The sequence below is a fragment of the Chiloscyllium plagiosum genome, unplaced genomic scaffold (assembly GCF_037043375.1).
Source record: "Chiloscyllium plagiosum isolate Xiang-an unplaced genomic scaffold, Cpla_swu_hap1 HiC_scaffold_9, whole genome shotgun sequence".
Lineage (NCBI taxonomy): Eukaryota > Metazoa > Chordata > Chondrichthyes > Orectolobiformes > Hemiscylliidae > Chiloscyllium > Chiloscyllium plagiosum.
The window spans coordinates 62,272,463-62,291,244 of record NW_028270147.1 but is presented as its reverse complement, the minus strand read 5'-3'; the positions used below and the strand labels follow the sequence as shown (position 1 = coordinate 62,291,244).

The 18,782-nt window shown below is 40.9% G+C and overlaps 1 long non-coding RNA gene across 1 annotated transcript; it reads right to left on the bottom strand.

Moving 5' to 3' along the window:
• Positions 1–560: 560 nt before the first annotated feature.
• LOC122554428 (uncharacterized) lies at positions 561–18,397 on the bottom strand. Its single transcript, XR_006312989.2, has 4 exons — positions 16,695–18,397; positions 11,130–11,301; positions 10,827–10,940; positions 561–5,551 (listed from the first exon to the last, which is right to left on the bottom strand). It is a non-coding gene; the product is annotated as an uncharacterized LOC122554428 (long non-coding RNA).
• Between the last annotated feature and the right edge of the window lie 385 nt (positions 18,398–18,782).

Below are 18,782 nucleotides of genomic sequence, written 5' to 3'. Positions count from 1 at the left end.
GCATTGTGAGGCAGCAGTGCAAACCACTGAGCCACCGTGCCAACTCGCACTTGGAAAATTTGAAGGAGGAGTGAAATGTGTAAATGTTCTCATATGATAGTGAAATTGTGGTTGACAGTTTTATGGGGTAGCAGAAATTTTCTCTTTTATGAAGCAAATTTCTGAACGGGTAATGATTTTACCCAGCATTTTAGCACTCACTACTGTTATTATATGGGCTCTTTGGTTCTCCAAGAGTGCGTAACGAGCAAATAGATATGGAGATGGCATGGGAAAAGGATGGGGTGAGTGAGTATGTATGAGAGTGTTAGAGGACTTCACAGTCTTTGGTACAACGTATATGAGGTTGGGCAGGTCTCGTAACCAGGCCAAAGTGAGGACTGCAGATGTTGGAGATTAGAGTCAACATTAGAGTAGTGCTGGAAAAGCACAACAGGTCAGGCAGCATCCAAGGAACAGGAAAATTGACGTTTCGGGCGGGAGCCCTTCATCATGATTCCTGATGAAGGGTTCCTGCCTGAAACGTTGATTTTCCTGCTCCTTGGATGCTATCTGACCTGTTGTGCTTTCCCAGCATCACTCTAATGAGGTCTTGCGAGACTCAGTCCTTGGCCCACAATGTATTGCTGGGGTTGACTCTCTCCTGTCTACAAATCCCTAGAGGAAAGATCGAGCTTTTCGAACAGAGGCAAGCATGCCATGTCAGAAAAATTCCCAATTGGGCTACCTGCTTTAGCAAGAGAGAGAAAAAAAAAATCAGTTAGATTTCAATGTTACTATTTATTGATAGAGGCACCCAACCTTCAACAAACAGTAATGTCACCAATTCCTTTACTGAATCACTGATTAGAGTTCAACATCCAGTGTAAGATTTTTAACACTGAAAATATAAGGAAAAAACAATGCTGTTTCCCTGAGATTAACAAACATTACTTGAGATAGAGAAAGAATTAACATTTCAATTTGGTTTTTCAAACCTCTCATGTTTATTTAGAAATATATTACCTTACCTCGATATCGCTTGGCAGTGCATTGCATCATGCAGCTCGAACTACATATCGGGGCTCTACACTTGACCTTCACTGTCATCATGACTGGTTTCCTCCACAATCAGGATTAGCACTTAGCTGCTGAAACTTGCATATGTGGTTGTCAGCGGAGGGGAGAATTAGAATTAGCTACAACGCCTCTGCTACTGTCCAGCCTGTCACACAAGACTCACCATGGCCACTTCAGCAAGATATTGGCAATCACCTGTTTACAGAACAGCCCGACATGTACTAGACGGGAGCAGAGAAAAAGGAGGTGAAAAACTATATAAAAATTGTAGAGTCAGGCTCTTGTGGAACAATGGTAGTAGTTCGGATCCAAATTCTACCCGCCCTAGAGATGTGTCATAAAATATCTAGACAGATTGCTTTCAAACAACTATCAATTGCAAAGTTATGTTGCTTCAAAGTGGAAGCTAAAACTGACAATTTACACAGGTTTGAACTGGAAATATAAATGCATTCTTATGATTTAAACAGCTGGAGTTGAGGGGCTTATAGAACAAATTTTGTATCAAAGAAGACAAGGTTTGTTTCAAATAGGGATTCCACACAAATACAAAGTAGGCCTGAACCTACAAAGGCCAGGAACATAACAGTTTGTGTATCATATTAATTGGATTTAAATAGACTGAATTAGCAAAGGATAATTAAGAAAGACGCAGATAAGTAAATATAAGTTTAACCTAAACTGGAGGGAGGTATATAAACATAGTTGACTGTAATTACTTTAACTTTAATTTCAAACACAAATATTACTGCAATGATAACACGTTAGGCAAAATTTTCACAATATGGAAATTTTAAGAAACTATGACTATCCACAAATGCATCTGGCTGGTCTTGTTCAAGTTCAAAATTAGAGTCTGAGAAACTGTGCAGTAAGGAAACAACACACACTGTAACAGGTGGGGGACCACAACAAGAACAATGAGGCACAGCAAGATATAGGACCATTTTTGCAGTTGGGTGGGGAGAGATGCAGATTCAGGTACAGATAATGAAGGAAAGTTCCATTAGCTCTTCAGCAATCTGATGTGTTTAGAGCATGGATCTCAATGAAGCAAGAAGAAAAATGGCACTCAGGAAAGGGATACCACAGAAATGCTATGGCGACATGGAGCAATGGTTAATCATGGGCAAGAGTGACATGTAGGGCTGCTGGTGGGATATTTGATAGCTTGAACAGACAATTACTTCTGTAACACAAGGCATTCTGTAATATGTATTCTATATTCCAAGGTAAGAGACTGAATGGAGTGTTTACAAAAGAGAAGGGTTTTCAGTAGACTCAAGGTTTATGTCAGAACCAATGACACTGGAAAGAATGCAATTAAGGTCCAGCCACATTGTTTAAATTATTAGGAACCAGATTAAGATCATTATCTCAAAAAGTAGTAATCTAAGAATTATCATTAGAGTGGAGGAACTGCCAAAATGAGGAGTGAATGTATAGGAGGCGCAGATTTATATTCCAGAGACTACATTACATCTGGGATGGAAGGTGAGCCTAATGATGAACAGAGTGGAGACCAAACACACAGTGGCTGAGCAACGGATGCTTTAGGGTAGTTTTAAATCATTGGACAAAAAAAGTTAAAACAAAATAAAAAATACTAAAGCAGAATATTGGAAGGAAGGGTTAAAAAATAAATGAAGATATGGGAAAGATAAAAGAAGACAAAGAACAAAATCATACCAATCCATAGCAGAACGGATTCATATCAAGACAAAGGTGTTTAAGAAGCAAACTGACAAATCAGAATCAGGTACGACAGAAAATGATGACATCGTTTTAAATGTTTCATAACAAACAATTAAATATAGCCAAGGATAACATAAAACATTCTGGGAGATAGGAAAGGAAGATAGGACCTAGCCAAATATTACAGCAATATCATAACTGTAGATTGTAAAGAAAGATAGAATCTGCATCCATACAATGATTTGTACCGTTACTAAAAAGCACTTCTCAGCCCAGCAAGTAATTTTGAAGCATAATTGCTGTTGTTATGAAGGAAATAAGGCAGACAATTTATACAAAACAGAAAGCTCTTTCTAGTACTGATCGTATTTGTTTCGAATAAGTAGTGTGGAAAGCAAAGGTCTGGGCATCAGTTATCATAAAATTAGGTTCATTACAAGAAAGGAATAGGGAAACATTGCCAAAGGATACTTGATGGGAAAGAATAAAATGATAAAATGAAGAATAAAGGGAAAATAAACTGAAGATCAGAAAAAATGTTTAAACAGAAGGTGGAAATTCCAGAAAGGCAAAAAAGATTGTATTATTGAAGTTAGAGGTTTCAAGCAAGAAAATCTAGCTGAAATATGAAATTACAAAAAAAAAGGAATGAATGCTTCCAGTAAAAGATCATAAAGATAAAGTCAGGGTAAATACATTAAAAAATTACATACATTGAAAAAAAAATTAGAAGATTTAAAATGTAACAAACATTAAAAACATTTTTTTAAATGAAGATTAAGAGAAATCAAAAGCAATAATGCAAACCAACATTAGGACTAATTAGAAATTAAGAAAGTATGTCATGGAGAATGAGTAAACACTTACTTTATCTCAGTTTTCATAGAGGGCTTAGACAAAATTCAAGGGTAGCACCAGGACCTTACAGACAACATCCAAAGAAGTTAAAGATGAAAAGTAGGGGCTTTAGTTTTGTTTTCTACCGTTTCAATGCATAAGAATTGGGATATATACTTGAGGATGGAAAATAAAATTCAGTTCTTCAAAAGAGGAAGCAGTTTTACTTCAGCTGTTGGGAAACTACCAGTGTCTATAAAAGGATGAAGTTACAAAATAGTTCAATAAATTTGAACTAAATGAGGACTAGTCTACACAAATTTCTAAAGATTGTTCCTCATCAGCTATAGAGAATTATATAAAAATATAAAGCAAATATAGCAACTATGATTTGTGGGAACTTTCAAAAACTGTATTCCATCAAGTACCGCAAAAGAAACCAGATAAAGATGACAAATGAACTTAAAAAGGTTATATAATCAGACACAGAGGTTGTTAAAATCAGAAGTGACGTGACATCAGCTCTGATGAAAAGTGATCTAGATTCGAAATATTAGCTTGCTCTCTCTCCATGGGTGCTGCCTGACCCACTGTGATCATCAGCATTTGTTGTTTTCAGTACAGATTCCAACATCTATAGTAATTTGCTCCTACGGTATTTTGATTGCCACTTGACATGAGTCCATTTTGCAAGCACTCAATAATATCAATTTATAAGTGAAATCATTTGGAATTAATGGAACAACAACATTTTCTGATATCAAGAAATCAAGGAGACAGGAAAATATTCAAAGATTGTTTGAGGGCACAGACAGGCCAGCAGGATGAGCAGATAGGTGTCAGGTGGAGACTGTCAGTCTTTTCCCCTGACTTTGTTTCCAAGGATTGGACCACAAACTTTGATTGGCTTGGTCCATGCTTATGGGCAAAATACTACAGTAGTTAGCTACTGCAGGGTGGCTGACCAGGAAACTCTCCTGCTCGCACACTTCATGGCAAGTGGTATCAGTAGGATATACAAGCTTGTTTGTAGGGTATAAACTTGTTTGGTCACATTTAATAGACATTCCATGCCAACAGCTCCTGGATGGGGACTCAGATCTGGAGATTCTAAACCAGAAGTGGGTGCTACCATTGCAACACAAGATCACCCCTTCAGTTAAATCCATTGTGGAAACATGTGGACTATTAAGAGTGGAAAGAAAAATAGTTAGAAAAAAAACAACAGAGACTAGATAATCTAAATGTTTGCATTCTACTGCAGTCCAACATTTTTTGATATCTAGGAACTTGCAACAGTTTATGATGTAGCGTACAACAAATTTCTGTTTAAATTATTTAGTTTATAAATTAGGAACTTCAACAGTCCAAAATATCAGGAATACCAAAACATTCTCAGTGGGATCAAGGAATGGAAAACCAACAATCTTCATATTTTTGATCCCACAAGGCTTCTGCACAACTTAATTTGAAATAAAATGAAAATAATATGCACTATTCACTGGAATATGAATTTTCTGCACCTCTGTTCCTTTAAAATTAATCATTCACTAATAGGAGTTAACTGCATTTGCCGAAGTCTTATGACTTGATACAAATAATGCATAAACTGTAAATTTGGCTGTTTTGCAAAAAAAACATTTAGTGAGCGAAGTTTGCAGCATTATGTTCACCAGACAGCTGGATTTGTTTTCCATTTACAGTGTGACATTCTGTCTGTACTATGTAAATTCATTCGCAGTGTCCTAAAACTTGAGTGGGTCCAGAGTAAGTGACAGGGAAAATTAAAATCAGCCTGGGCTCCTGCCCTTTATCAGTACGACGCAATGCTCTTCCTATACTTGTTCAAGATTCTTCCCCCAGACAAACCATACAGTATACTTATCCATAAATGAAGTGCAGCCTCGAGGATGAAGTGTCAGAAAGCTGATTATGCCTGAGGGAAGACCTCCAGTAATGTCTGAAAATCAAAGACAATAAGTATTGTGTTCAGGTTCAATGCCTCCCACAGTTAAATAGCATGTCAAAGCTCACAGAGAGGAGTTATAAATAAGTTACAGCACACAAGCATGTTATTGCTAGTCACAAAGTGCCTGTAGAAATACAGCAAAAGGAGGCAAAGTCTTTGTATTTGGTGAGTTGCGGAGGGGAAGGAAAAAGCAATGAAATTCTAATAGAAAATAAAATCAGCACTCGACAGCAACAATATTTACATGCAGTAGGTTTTCCACTCCACTGAATTCTTGTTCTCAGTGCACTGTAGGGAAATCGAGACAGAAGTTGAAGGAATTCCCATATTCAGAGAAAATTGGGAGAGAACTCAGACCTCCTCGTGCTCTTGCAGAAGGATATTGCAACACAGATGCAAAGAGCAAAAAGCAAATTGACTATGCACCATTGGCAGTGTGTTCCACACACCCACCACTCTCTGTGTAATGAACCTACCTCTGTCATCTCCCCTAAACCTTCCTCCAATCACCTTAAAATTATGCCCCCTCATGACAGATATTTCCGCTGTGGTAAAAAGTCTCTGGCTATCCACTCTACCTATGCCTCTCATCATCTTGGACAACTCTATCAAGTCACCTCTCATCCTTTTTCACTCCAATGAGAAAAGCCCTAGCTCCCTCAACCTTTTTTCATAAGGCATGTCCTCCAGTCCAGGCAGCATCCTGGTAAATCTCCTCTGCACCCTCTGTAAAGCTTCCAGTTTCCTATAATGCAACGACCAGAATTGAACATAATATTCCAAGTGTGGTCTAACTAGGCTCTATAGAGCTGCAGCATTATCTGCAAATGAAAGCCAACACACCAGATATCTTCTTAGCAACCCTATAAACTTGGGTGGCAACTTTGAGAGAGCTATGGATATGGACCCCAAGCTCCCTCTGTTCCTCCACCCGGCCAAGAATCCTCCCTTTAACCCTGTATTTTGCATTCAAATTCGACCTTCCAAAGTGAATCACTTCACACTTTTCCAGGTTGAACTCCTGCCAGTTATCAACCCAGTTCTGCATCCTGTCAATATCCATTGCAACCTACACTTTTCACAACTCCACCAAACTTTGTGTCATTGGCAAACTTACTAATCCATCCTACCACTTCCTCATCCAAGTCTTATATATATATTAAAAAAAAATCACAAACAGCAGAGAGCCCATAACCAATCCTTGCAGAACACCACTGGTCACCAAGCTCCAGGCTGAATACTTCCCATCGACCACCAACCTCTGTCTTCTATCGGCCACCCAAATCTCTCTGCAGACAATCCAATGCCTCCTTACTTTCTGAATGAGCCGACTATGGGAAACCTTAGCAAACGCCTTGCTAAATTCCATGTACACCACATCCACTGCTCTATCTTCATCAAGCTTACTGTCACATCCTCAAAAAGAATTCAATAAGGTTTGTGAGGCATGACCTTCCCCTCACAAAGCCATGCTGACTATCTCTAACCAAACTTTGGTTTCCCAAGTATCATATATCCTGTCTCTCAGGAATTCTCTCCAATACTTGGCTCACCACTGACATAAAACTAACTGGTCTGTAATTCCCAGGATTATCCCTATTCCCTTTCTGGAACAAGGGATTAACTTTTGCCACCGTCCAATCACCTGACACTAATCCAGTGGACAGTGAGGATACAAAGGTCATTGCCAAAGGTGCAGCAATCAATTCCCTCACTTCCTACAAGGACCCACGGTATATCTTGTTTGGTCCAGGGGATTTATCCATTCTTAGGTTTTTCAAATTTTTCAGCACATCCTCCTTAACATCAATCTGTTCTAGCATATCAGTCTATTTCACCCTGTCCTCAGAAATGTCAAGGAGTCTCTCAGTCGTGAATACTGAAGCAATGTATTCACTAAGTACCTCCATTACCTCCCCTGACTCCAGGCACAAGATCCCTCCACCATACCTGAGGGCCTTACTCTCACATAAAATGTAGAATGCCTTAGAGTTTTCCTTAATCCTACCTGCTAAAGCTTTTTCATGCCCCCCTATTAGGTCTCCTAAGTCCATTCTTCAGTTCCTTCCTGGATACCTAGGGTCCTGTCTGATCCTTGCCTCCTCAATCTTAAGCAAGTTTCCTTCTTCCTCTTGACTAGATGTTCCATATCCCTTGTCACCCAATGTTCTTTCAATCTACCATCCCTCCCTTGCCTTGGTGGGACAAACCTGTCCAGCACGATCACCAAGTGCTTACTAAACCACCTTCATATTTCTGTCGTGCATTTCCCTGAGAACATCTGTTCCCTCTTTAGGTGCCCCAGATCTTGCCCAATAGCATTGTAATTCCCCCTTTCCCAACTAAATACCTGCCTGTACCGTCTGCCCCGTCCCTCTCCACGAGTATAGTGAAGGTCAGGGAGTTGTGATCACTATCACAGAAAAGCTGTCCCACTGATAGATCTATCCCCATAATGTCAAACTTTCACCTCAGCCCTCACATTCAGTTCTTCTGTCCATGTTTTGATTAAGGCTATAATAATGTTTGGCACTGTGATGAAGTGCCACAACAGTACTGATGACTAAACCTGCCCAATATACTGTTAACAATATCTGGCTAACATCAAGACATGAGGATTGGCATGGCAAGGAGTAAACAGTGAGATTGGGCCTACCCTACTTTTTATGGGCAAGAAATACCTGAGCAATTTTCCACTTTGTCATCAAAGGATGTCAATGTTGTAGTCACACAAGAGGAGCACAGCGAATTCTACTATACAACTTTTCAGTGCTACAGCATGGATCTTGTTAGCAATCATAGCCTTTGACATATCCTGCACTCTCTGCTACACTTGAACCATGCTGGCATCAGCATCCTGACAACTCCAATAGCTAGGACTGTAGAGAGCACTTTACAACTAAAAAAAACACCGATGATTTCTCGTGAGGGGATGCATATGAAGCAAAATGAATATGGCAGCATTGCAAGGCAACTATTGCGATTATGACAACCATCGTGGGATAGGAAGGGACAGAGTGCACCAACACAAAAAGTAGCAAATAGGGCAAATGAGGAAAAAAAATGAAAAAGATGCAAAATTAATAGGTCTGCACTTAAGCGTATTTAGCAGTCTAAACAAATGAATTAATGGGGCAAATAGAGGTTAATAGGTATAATCTTATAGCTATCATAAAAACAAAGCTACCAGGAGATACAAGTTGGAAACTAAGTATTCACGTGATTGGGTAGCTTTGTTAACTCAAGATGGAAAAGAATGATATCAACAAGGAGAAGAAGATAGGGGCGGCATGGTGGCTCAGTGGTTAGCACTGCTGCCTCACAGCGCCAGGAACCCAGGTTCGATTCCTGCCTCAGGTGACTATCTGTGTGGAGTTTGAACATTCTCCCAGTGTCCACGTGGGTTTCTTCCAGGTGCTCCGGTTTCCTCCCACAATCACAAAGATGTGCAGGTCAGGTGAAATGGCTATGCTACATTGCCCATAGTGTTATGTGCATTAGTCAGGGGTAAATATAGGATAGTGGAATGGGTCTGGGTGGGTTACTCTTTGGAGGGTCGGTTTGGACTGAAGGGTCTATTTCCATACTGTAGGGAATCTAACCTAAGATATTGGTGGGATTTTAGTCTACAGGGCTCCCACAGCAGCTATAGGATGGAGAATATATTTGGAGATAATAAGTGAATGTAACATAGGCTGTACATTAATCAATTCATGTACATTGGGAAAACCAAATTGGTAGAGTAGCCAAGAAGAATTCGCAGAATTTATTCAGAATGTTCTTCACAAAACGTAGTCCAAAGTCTACAAGACAGAAAAAGGCCCTTCAGCCTGTCAAGTTAGCACTGGTAACACAAACAGGTAGTGACCTATTCTAATCCCATTTACCATCACTTGGCCCAAAGCCTCATATTCCTTACATCGCAAGTCGAAAGACTTCTTACATGTTATGAGGGTTTCTGTTTGTACCAGCCTTACAGTAGAGAGGTCCAGATTCCAACTACTCTGGGTGATAAAGAATTTCCTCATATTTCATCTGACCCTCCTGCTCCTTAAGTCTGTAAGCCCGGTCATTGATCCCTCTACCATGGGACAGACAGATGGATGGACACCTGGATACCTGTGTGGAACAACAATGCAAAGCTCCCCATTCCTTTCCACTACTTAACATTTGTCCATGGCAGCATGACCACAGGTGTCAACATTGTAAAACACTTCCAATAGAAAGTTTGATTAGACCCAAGAGGTTGGCATGCCAACTTAATGCAGGCAGAAGCTAGCCTGTGTAACTCATCACTGACTGACTGCAGGAGAAATTTGGTGGTCCCAAGGTCGAGCCAAGAGCTGTCACCTGCCAATTTTACAGGCCCCTTAAAGGAATGAACCTACTTCAGATACCAGCAATGAGGCCATATTGGTAGGGATCGGTTGAAAAGAGAGGTTGGGTGACTGCAAGTGAGGGAGGGTTGGGGTTGGAAAGAGGGATGCTAAGCTTTGGGGTGCAAGGAGGGGGCTGGGAAAAGCGTGTGGGGGTATGGAATTTGTGTCTGTGTGGCGGCGGGGGGAGACAGGGAAACAGAGACTGATGACAATGTGTCTGCAAGGTGGGAAGGTGAGTGTAAAAGAGGGGCCTTAGTGAGTCTTCTGTCACTAGTGTCGAGGGCTTAGCTAAATCCAAACAAACAGTCTATTAAATAATATGACTTATAGAAAGTGCGCTCAAGCATATTTTACGCTCAGCTAAAGTAAGCAAACTTTAATAATTAGATACTGTACATTAAAATGCTGTTTTAGTGCTGGTTTGTTCTTGCTGACATCTGTGTCATGTATTTGTTTTTCAGGTGTTCAAATAAACAGTCACTTTCAAGAATAATCCAGAAGCCTGTGTAAAATGGAGGCTTCAATTCCTTGCTCAGATTGATGTGCAAGAACCCATGGCACTATTTCATGAAAGAGCAAGGTAACTCTCCCAAGTGCCCCAGGAAGTATTTAACTCTCAATCAACATTAGAGTAAGAGATGATCTGTCTTTATCACATTGTTGAGCAAACATTACCTACTGCACTTTCTATATTACAACAGTGGCTACACTTCGAAAGCATGGTGCGTTACAAATACAAGTTTGTGTTTTTTTTAAAATTGAATTGAAAAGTAGTTATCATATATTCTAATCAGCCCTAGTTTTTGATCTTCCAACAAATTCTCTCCATATCTATCCTGTCCAAGCCATTTATAAATTTAAAAGTTGTAACATTAAGGATTACTTACCATTGAAAGAAAACTAAAAGTTCATGAATATAAATATTCATGCTTTTATTTTTAAGGCCTTCATTTTATACCAAAGCAAAGAATGCAGCTCCATAAAGCAGGAAACCTCCAAAGCTGAAAAGAATGAATCACAAGCAAAGGCAAATGTGAAATTAAATTATGCTAAACCTAAATTACAATTTCATATATTAGAATCTACCTTTTCAACTTTTGTACTTTGACAGTACACAGTATTAAATCTGAATAAACACACAAAATTTTCCATCGGAGTGTAAATTTGTAGTTGAAGAACTAGTCACATACCTCAGGGAGAAAGTGAGGTCTGCAGATGCTGGAGATCCTGAAGAAGGGCTTATGCCCGAAACGTCAATTCTCCTGTTCCCTGGATGCTGCCTGACCTGCTGCGCTTTTCCAGCAACACATTTTCAGCTAGTCACATACCTCAACATGAAAGAATGTGCGTGCATCAGGCAATCTTAGGAAAATGACAAAAAACTCATTTTAAAATTCTTTCATACAACGTTGATATCACTGGCAAGGGTAACATTTATTGCACATCCCTAGTTGCCCTAGAATAGGTGGCAGTGAGCCACCTGCTTACACCCTGTAGTTCAAGTGTATAGGTATACCCAAAATGCTGTTAGGAAAGGAGTCACTGCAAACTATCATGGCAGTCAGCTTTAGATTGGCTTGACAAAAACAGGAGTTGCTAGAAAAACGTAGCAGATCAGGCAGCATCTGTAGGGAGAAGTACAAAGCTAACATTACAGATAGGCACAGTAACAAAATTCTAACCCTGTTTCTCCGTCCACAGATGCTACCTGCCCTTCTACCATTTGCTGTTTTTATTTCCGATTTCCATTATCCTCAGTGCTTTGCTTTTGTCTGACAAACAAGATGTCAAATTTAAGTACACAGAGGCAGAAAATGCCTGTTTTCATACTTGGGCTTCAGAGAAAATCAAACATCAGATAAATACAGTCAATATTTAATCATAAAAGTAAACACCTACAGTGCTTAATATAGAACAAACAGCCAGGTATGTCAAAAACACAATGGAAATTTCAACAATTTAAAAGTCAGTACAGTCAATATACAAATAGGAACATTTTTGGTGGATCATCAGTCATCGACTTTTGCTTTCTCACCTTTCAATTTCTCAGCTAAAGATGCAGATCATGCAGGATCACAGTTCCATTAGTGTTAGGTGTCCTTCAGCACACTGACCAAGTAACCACAGCCTGAGCAGCAAGCACCAATCAGCTACTTAACCACAGAGACATCTTGACTGAGCTAAATATCCAGTTGTAACACTGAACAATGGTCAGTCATACAGTTCCTAGTTAGCCCGTCTACCATCCACAAGGGAAAACAGTATGACAGTTTTCTCCACACTTGCCTGGGTGCTGAAGCATGATTGGTGTTAAAAAAGCTCAACATCATTCACAACAAAGCAGCCTGCTTGATCAGCACCCCTCCACCACCTTCAACATTCACTCCCTTCACCACTGACACACAGTGGTAACCATGTGTACTATATACAGGATGCCAAGGCATAAAATCATCCAGGCTTCTTCAAAAGCATCTTCCAGTCCACCATCTCTATCACCTAAGATTAGGGCAGTAGACACCTAGCATGGGAAGACTCATCTTCTCGACACATAACAGTTGGACATGGAGCTATACCACCATCTGTTCACTATTGTTTGGTCAAAAATCGCAGAACTCCATTCTTAACCACACTGAGGGTGCTCCTCCATCCCATGTGGCAGTTCAAGAAGGTGACTTACCATTAGCAAGCTAGCCAGCAATACCCATATCCCATGAATGTATAAAAACAGTCAGGAAACCAGTAGTTTACTTGTTTCATGACTTATCTTTTTTCAACTTAAGTGTCATGGCTCTACACCAGGGTTTCTCACTTTTATATACAAAGAAAAATCAAAACCTGGCCTTTTATTCTGTAACAAACATGGAGAATACTGGAGAACTCGACAGGTCTGGCAGCATCTACGAAGAGAGAAACAGTTAATGCTTAGAGTCAAGTCTGACTCTTCTTCAGAACTCCCATTCAGCGCACATTCTCTATCCTGTCAACAACTCAGATAAAACACTGTTCCCCATCTCCACAAATTCCCACTCGCTCCTGACCATGATTAACTATGATGGTGTTTGGTCCTGAAACTCAAACATGAGAATGTTAAAATGTTAACATCCATCCACAGCCTTGCCTTTCGCTATCACTGTAACCCTTCCAGAACGACCTTTCTGATTAAGCCTCTTTTAAAGTGTCTTAGGATATTTATCGCGATACCACAGAAAACATGAGTTCTCAATTAGAATTCAACATATATGTGAATGAATAATTATTGTAGATTTGGTACATTCTTTTTAAATATTACTGGAGACGGAACTAGACTGTCCACAATCTCAATGTCATATTTAACCCTGAGATGAACTTCTACTCAATTACCAAAATTTCTGTAAAACTGCTCAAATTCATCACAGAGTCCCATTCACACATCACTGACTCACAGTGGATTCCAGTCTGGTCACGTTCAAGTTTGAAGTTCTCATCTTTGATTCAAGAATTCTCCATGGTTTTCCAACTTCCCCTCCCTGTGCACATGCCCTTCTGAGATCTCAGTACTCCCCCAATTCTGACCAATTGTAATCCTTACAGTAGATTAGATTAGATTACTTACAATGTGGAAACAGGCCCTTCGGCCCAACAAGTCCACACCGCCCCGCCGAAGCGCAACCCACCCATACCCCTACATTTACCCCTTACCTAACACTATGGGCAATTTAGCATGGCCAATTCACCTGACCTGCACATCTTTGGACTGTGGGAGGAAACCGGAGCACCCAGAGGAAACCCACGCAGACACGGGGAGAACGTGCAAACTCCACACAGTCAGTCGCCTGAGGCGGGTATTGAACCCGGGTCTCTGGCGCTGTGAGGCAGCAGTGCTAACCACTGTGCTACCGTGCCGCCCAGTACTGGCAGCCTTCGTTACAGTTGCCCTAAACATTGGAATTCTCTCCCAAATTTTTGTTGCTCTTAGAGAGTCATGGAAACAGACCCTTTGGTCCAACCTGTCCATGCCAACCAAATATCCCAACCCAATCTAGTCCCATCTGCCAGCACCCGGCCCATATCCCTCCAAACCCTTCCTATTCATATACCCATCCAAATGCCTCTTAAGTGTTGCAATTGTACGAGCCTCCATTACTTCCTCTGGCAGCTCATTCCATACACACACCACCCTCTGCTTGAAAATGTTGCCCCTTAGGCCTCTTTTATATCTTTCCCCTCTCACCCTAAACCTATGCCCTCTAGTTCTGGACTCCCCGACCCCAGGGAAAAGACTTTGTCTATTTACCCTATCTATCTCTCTCAATTTTGTAAACCTCTATAAGGTCACCCCTCAGCCTCCGACACTCCAGGGAAAACAGCCCTCAGCCTCTCCCTATAGCTCAGATCCTCCAACCCTGGCAACATCCTTCTAAATCTTTTCTGAACCCTTTCAAGTTTCACATCTTTCCGATAGGAAGGAGACCAGAACTGCACGCAATATTTCAACAACAACCTAACTAATGTCCTGTACAGCCACAACATGACCTCCCAACTCCTGGAATCAATACTCTGACCAATTAAGGAAAGCATACCAAATGCCTTCTTCACTATCCTATCGACCTGCAACTCCACTTTCAAGGAGCTATGAACCTGTACTCCAAGATCTCTTTGTTCAACAACACCCCCAGGACCTTACCATTAAGTGTATAAGTCCTGCTAAGATTTGCTTTCCCAAAATGCAGCACCTCGCATTTATCTGAATTAAACTCCATCTGCCACTTCTCAACCCATCTGGTCCAGATCCTGTTATAATCTGAGGTAACCCTCTTTGCTGTCCACTACACCTCCAATTTTGGTGTCATCTGCAAACGTACTAACTGTACCTCTTATGCTCACATCCAAATCATTTATGTAAATGACAAAAAGTAGAGGACCCAGCACCGATCCTTGTGGCACTCCACTGGTCACAGGCCTCCAGTCTGGAAAAACAACCCTCCACCACCACCCTCTGTCTTCTACCTTTGAGCCAGTTCTGTATCCAAATGGCTAGTTCTCCCTGTATTCCATGAGATCTAACCTTGCTAAGCAGTCTCCCATGGGGAACCTTGTCGAACGCCTTACTGAAGTCCATATAGATCACATCTACTGCTCTGTCCTCAATCAATCCTCTTTGTTACTTCTTCCAAAAAATCAAGTTTGTGAGACATGATTTCCCACACACAAAGCCATGTTGACTATCCCTAATCAGTCCTTGCCTTTCCAAATACATGTGCATTCTGTCCCTCAGGATTCCCTCCAACAACTTTCCCACCACCGAGTTCAGGCTCACCGATCTATAGTTCCCTGGCTTGTCCTTACCACCCTTCTTAAACAGTGGCACCAGGTTGTCCAACCTCCAGTCTTCTGGCACCTCACCTGTAACTATCAATGATACAAATATCACAACAAGAGGCCCAGCAATCACATCTCTAGCTTCCCACAGAGTTCTCGGGTGCACCTGATCCGGTCATGGGGATTTATCCACCTTTACCCATTTTAAGACATCCAGCACTTCCTCCTCTGTAATCTGGACATTTTGCAAGATATAACCATATTTCCCTACTTTCTATATCTTCCATATCCTTTTCCACGGTAAATACTAGTTGCTTCATAGATCAAAGAATCCCTACAGTGTGGAAACAGGCCATCTGGTCCAACAAGTCCAAACCAACCTTCCAAAGAGTAACCCACCCAGACCCATTTTGCACTTTGGGCAGCATGGTGGCACAGTGGTTAGCAATGCTGCCTCACAGTGCCAGAGACCTGGGTTCAATTCCCGCCTCAGGCGACACACTGTGTGGAGTTTGCATATTCCCCCAGTGTCTGCGTGGGTTTCCTCCGGATGCTCCAGTTTCCTCCCACACTCCAAAAATGTGCAGATTAGATGAGTTGGCCATGCTAAATTGCCTGTAGTGTTAGGTCTACATGGGGTAAATGTAGGGGAATGGGTTTGGGTGGGTTGCGCTTCGGCGGGTCGGTGTGAACTTGTTCGGCCGAAGGCCCTGTTTCCACAGTGTAAATAATCCAATCTAAATCTAAAAAAAATTCTCCTACCCTATTACTCTACATTTCCCCTAACCAATGCACTTACATATCCCTGAACACAATTGGTAATTTAGCATGGCTAATTCACCTAACCTGCACATCTTTGGATTGTGAAGGAAACCAGAGCACCTGGAGGATAACCCAAGCAGACGTGGGGAGAATGTGCAAACTCCACACAAACAGTCACCCGAGGCTGGAATCGGCTGGGTCCCTGGCGCTGTGAGGCAGCAGTGCGAACCACTGAGGCACCATGCCAGCCATAGCTCTTTGGTCAAGCTTTTGGTAACATGTCCTAATACTTCCTGGTGTGTCTGGTCATTAAATTTTGCTTGATAATGTTCCTGTCAACTGCTTGGGGTGCTTGTATCTCACAAAGGGTTTGATATAAATTTAACTTGTTTAAAAATTGAATGCATTGCAAATTAAAACCTTTTTGGGCACACGCAACATTAAAGCACTTTACTCTAAAAATTCCAAGTAACTTTCAAAGGATAAAATGTTGAGACAATGTAAACAACTCCATGTCCGGCCACATATGTTTTCTACATCTGCCACGGTTCCTCTCAGTTTACGAACAATCAGAATCTGAAAACCACAAATAAAATCCAAACGATTTGAAACAAATCCACTTATTTCGTCAACAGATTCATTTGAACTACATCTCAAAATTTATTCGATTAAGCAGTAAGTTAGCTTCACATCACCTTTCAAGAGGGAGGAGGTAATGCTCCTTCGTAGGGGAAAGACATTTAGAATCAGAGACTCGATGCTCCACCTTCTCTCTCCATGCTCGACCCTAGCTGATTGTAAACAACTTAGATCTGGGCGCTGTTTCCCATCTTTCGAACCTGCAAAAATCTCCAAAACATTAAAAAAAAACGCAAAACTGAAAACATTATTTTTTTTAAAAACAAATCCGTCCCTAATACAAACTTACATCATATAAACAAAATCTAAGCGACACAATGTTAGCAAAATAGATTCGAATTGCAAAATAAAAAAAAACACGTGAAACCCAAATAAATTGGCTCCGAGACACTGGAAGATTCCACCAGCTTCTAGAAATTGGCATCTTACGCTGACTGCCAGATTTGTCCTAATTCGTTATTTTAGCAATGACTCTTCTCACACCAGCAGTTTGCGTGAAGTATAATTTACTGCATGGTACATGCACTGTCAAGAGATTCAACACAAATCTGTCAAACTTCTCTCCCGAATTAGTGCACGCATAGCTAGCAGTGCCTTGCCCACTACTGAGTCTAGACACAATGAGCCCCCGGGAGCCCCCAGCTCAGAGGCGCTCTCAGTCTCAGTCTGACAGACAGCGCTGGTCCTGCTGCCGCTGGCGGCACGATCGCTCGCTTTCCTCCCCCTCACACTATCTGTCTGCCTGGCTGCCTTTCCTCTTTCTCTTCACTCTCCTCTCTTTGTTTACATGCATATTATTTTATGACGCAGCAAACACACTCTCCCAATGTGACTGCCGCCATTTTTGTGTTTATATTAAATCTCTCAACCATGTGATATATAAAAAACTTCCGGGTCCCTCTCCAACTCCCCAGAGTGTTTGGGGGAAAAAAACAACGCAAGACATATTTAAAGTCAGCCTCCTTCTCGTTTATTTTTGCTATTGCTTGGAATATATAACTTGCTTTGCTCCTAATTGCTAAACATTTACCAATAAACTCGTTATAGTGCTCAGATATAACTGGTACAGGCGGGCATCGATAATAATATATGCCGGTGTATGTTATTCTGTTACAATTTTCTCGAAAAGGACCAGCCTTGGACCCTGCTTGTTCGACATCAGAGGCAAAAAAACAACCCCATATCTCACTGTGAGCTCTTGGTTTTTGGCTTCCTCGATGGAGGGATTGCAAAGATGGGTATTTCCCGGTTTGCTGAGTCATACCAACCCCAGAGAGAAGCCCAAGGAGCCACAGATTAATCACTCCGAAACAGAAGAAGAAAATGCAAAACTCACAAGCTTTAAAGATGTTCCGTTATTACAGACTTTTGTTTGTGTCTCTCGCCCTCAGACGTTGACGTCTTTGTAATTATATCACACGACAGCATTCACAGTGGGAGAATGTGCTTATTGTTATTTATGAAATATGGAGCTGACAACCTCCCCGTGAGTCTGCTACTTGGACAAATGTTAGAGGTTGAACGGGGACCTTACCAATTGTACCTTGTAATGATTAAATAGCTGCAAACAAGGAGGAGGAGGGTTCATCCAATAATATGAATTATTTTGGATTTTGTCAAAATACATTGGCAGAAAGGAGATAAACAATCTCAATCTGTGAACAAGGAAAATAATATCATTCGGCCAATACAATGAAATAGGATTTTTAAAGTACTTTGGAGAATTTTTTTCCTTCTTTTATTTTTGCCATTTGCTTCCATTGACATGCTGTTTGTTACGTTTGAGTACAGAATGGCACAACAGAGAAATAAGGCTTTCAGCCCATCACATTCGTGCTGTCTTTTTGGCATGACTTCCAATTAATCACATTGCCCTGCTGTCTTCCCACAGCCCACTACATTTTAATACAATACATTTCATCATGATTGGCATTGCAAAGATTATTTTGCACTTCAAACTGGCTGCTCATTCCAACCTATCCCTTATATTTAAATAATATTTGATGGGGTTCCAAAACAGTACACGGTTCGAAACAGCTTGCTGAACAGTCAAGCCTGATAGAATACTTGTATTGGCAAAATCAAACATTTTTTGGATAAGAGTCAGCAAGAATAACTTTGTTGTCAGATTAATGACTCCTCCC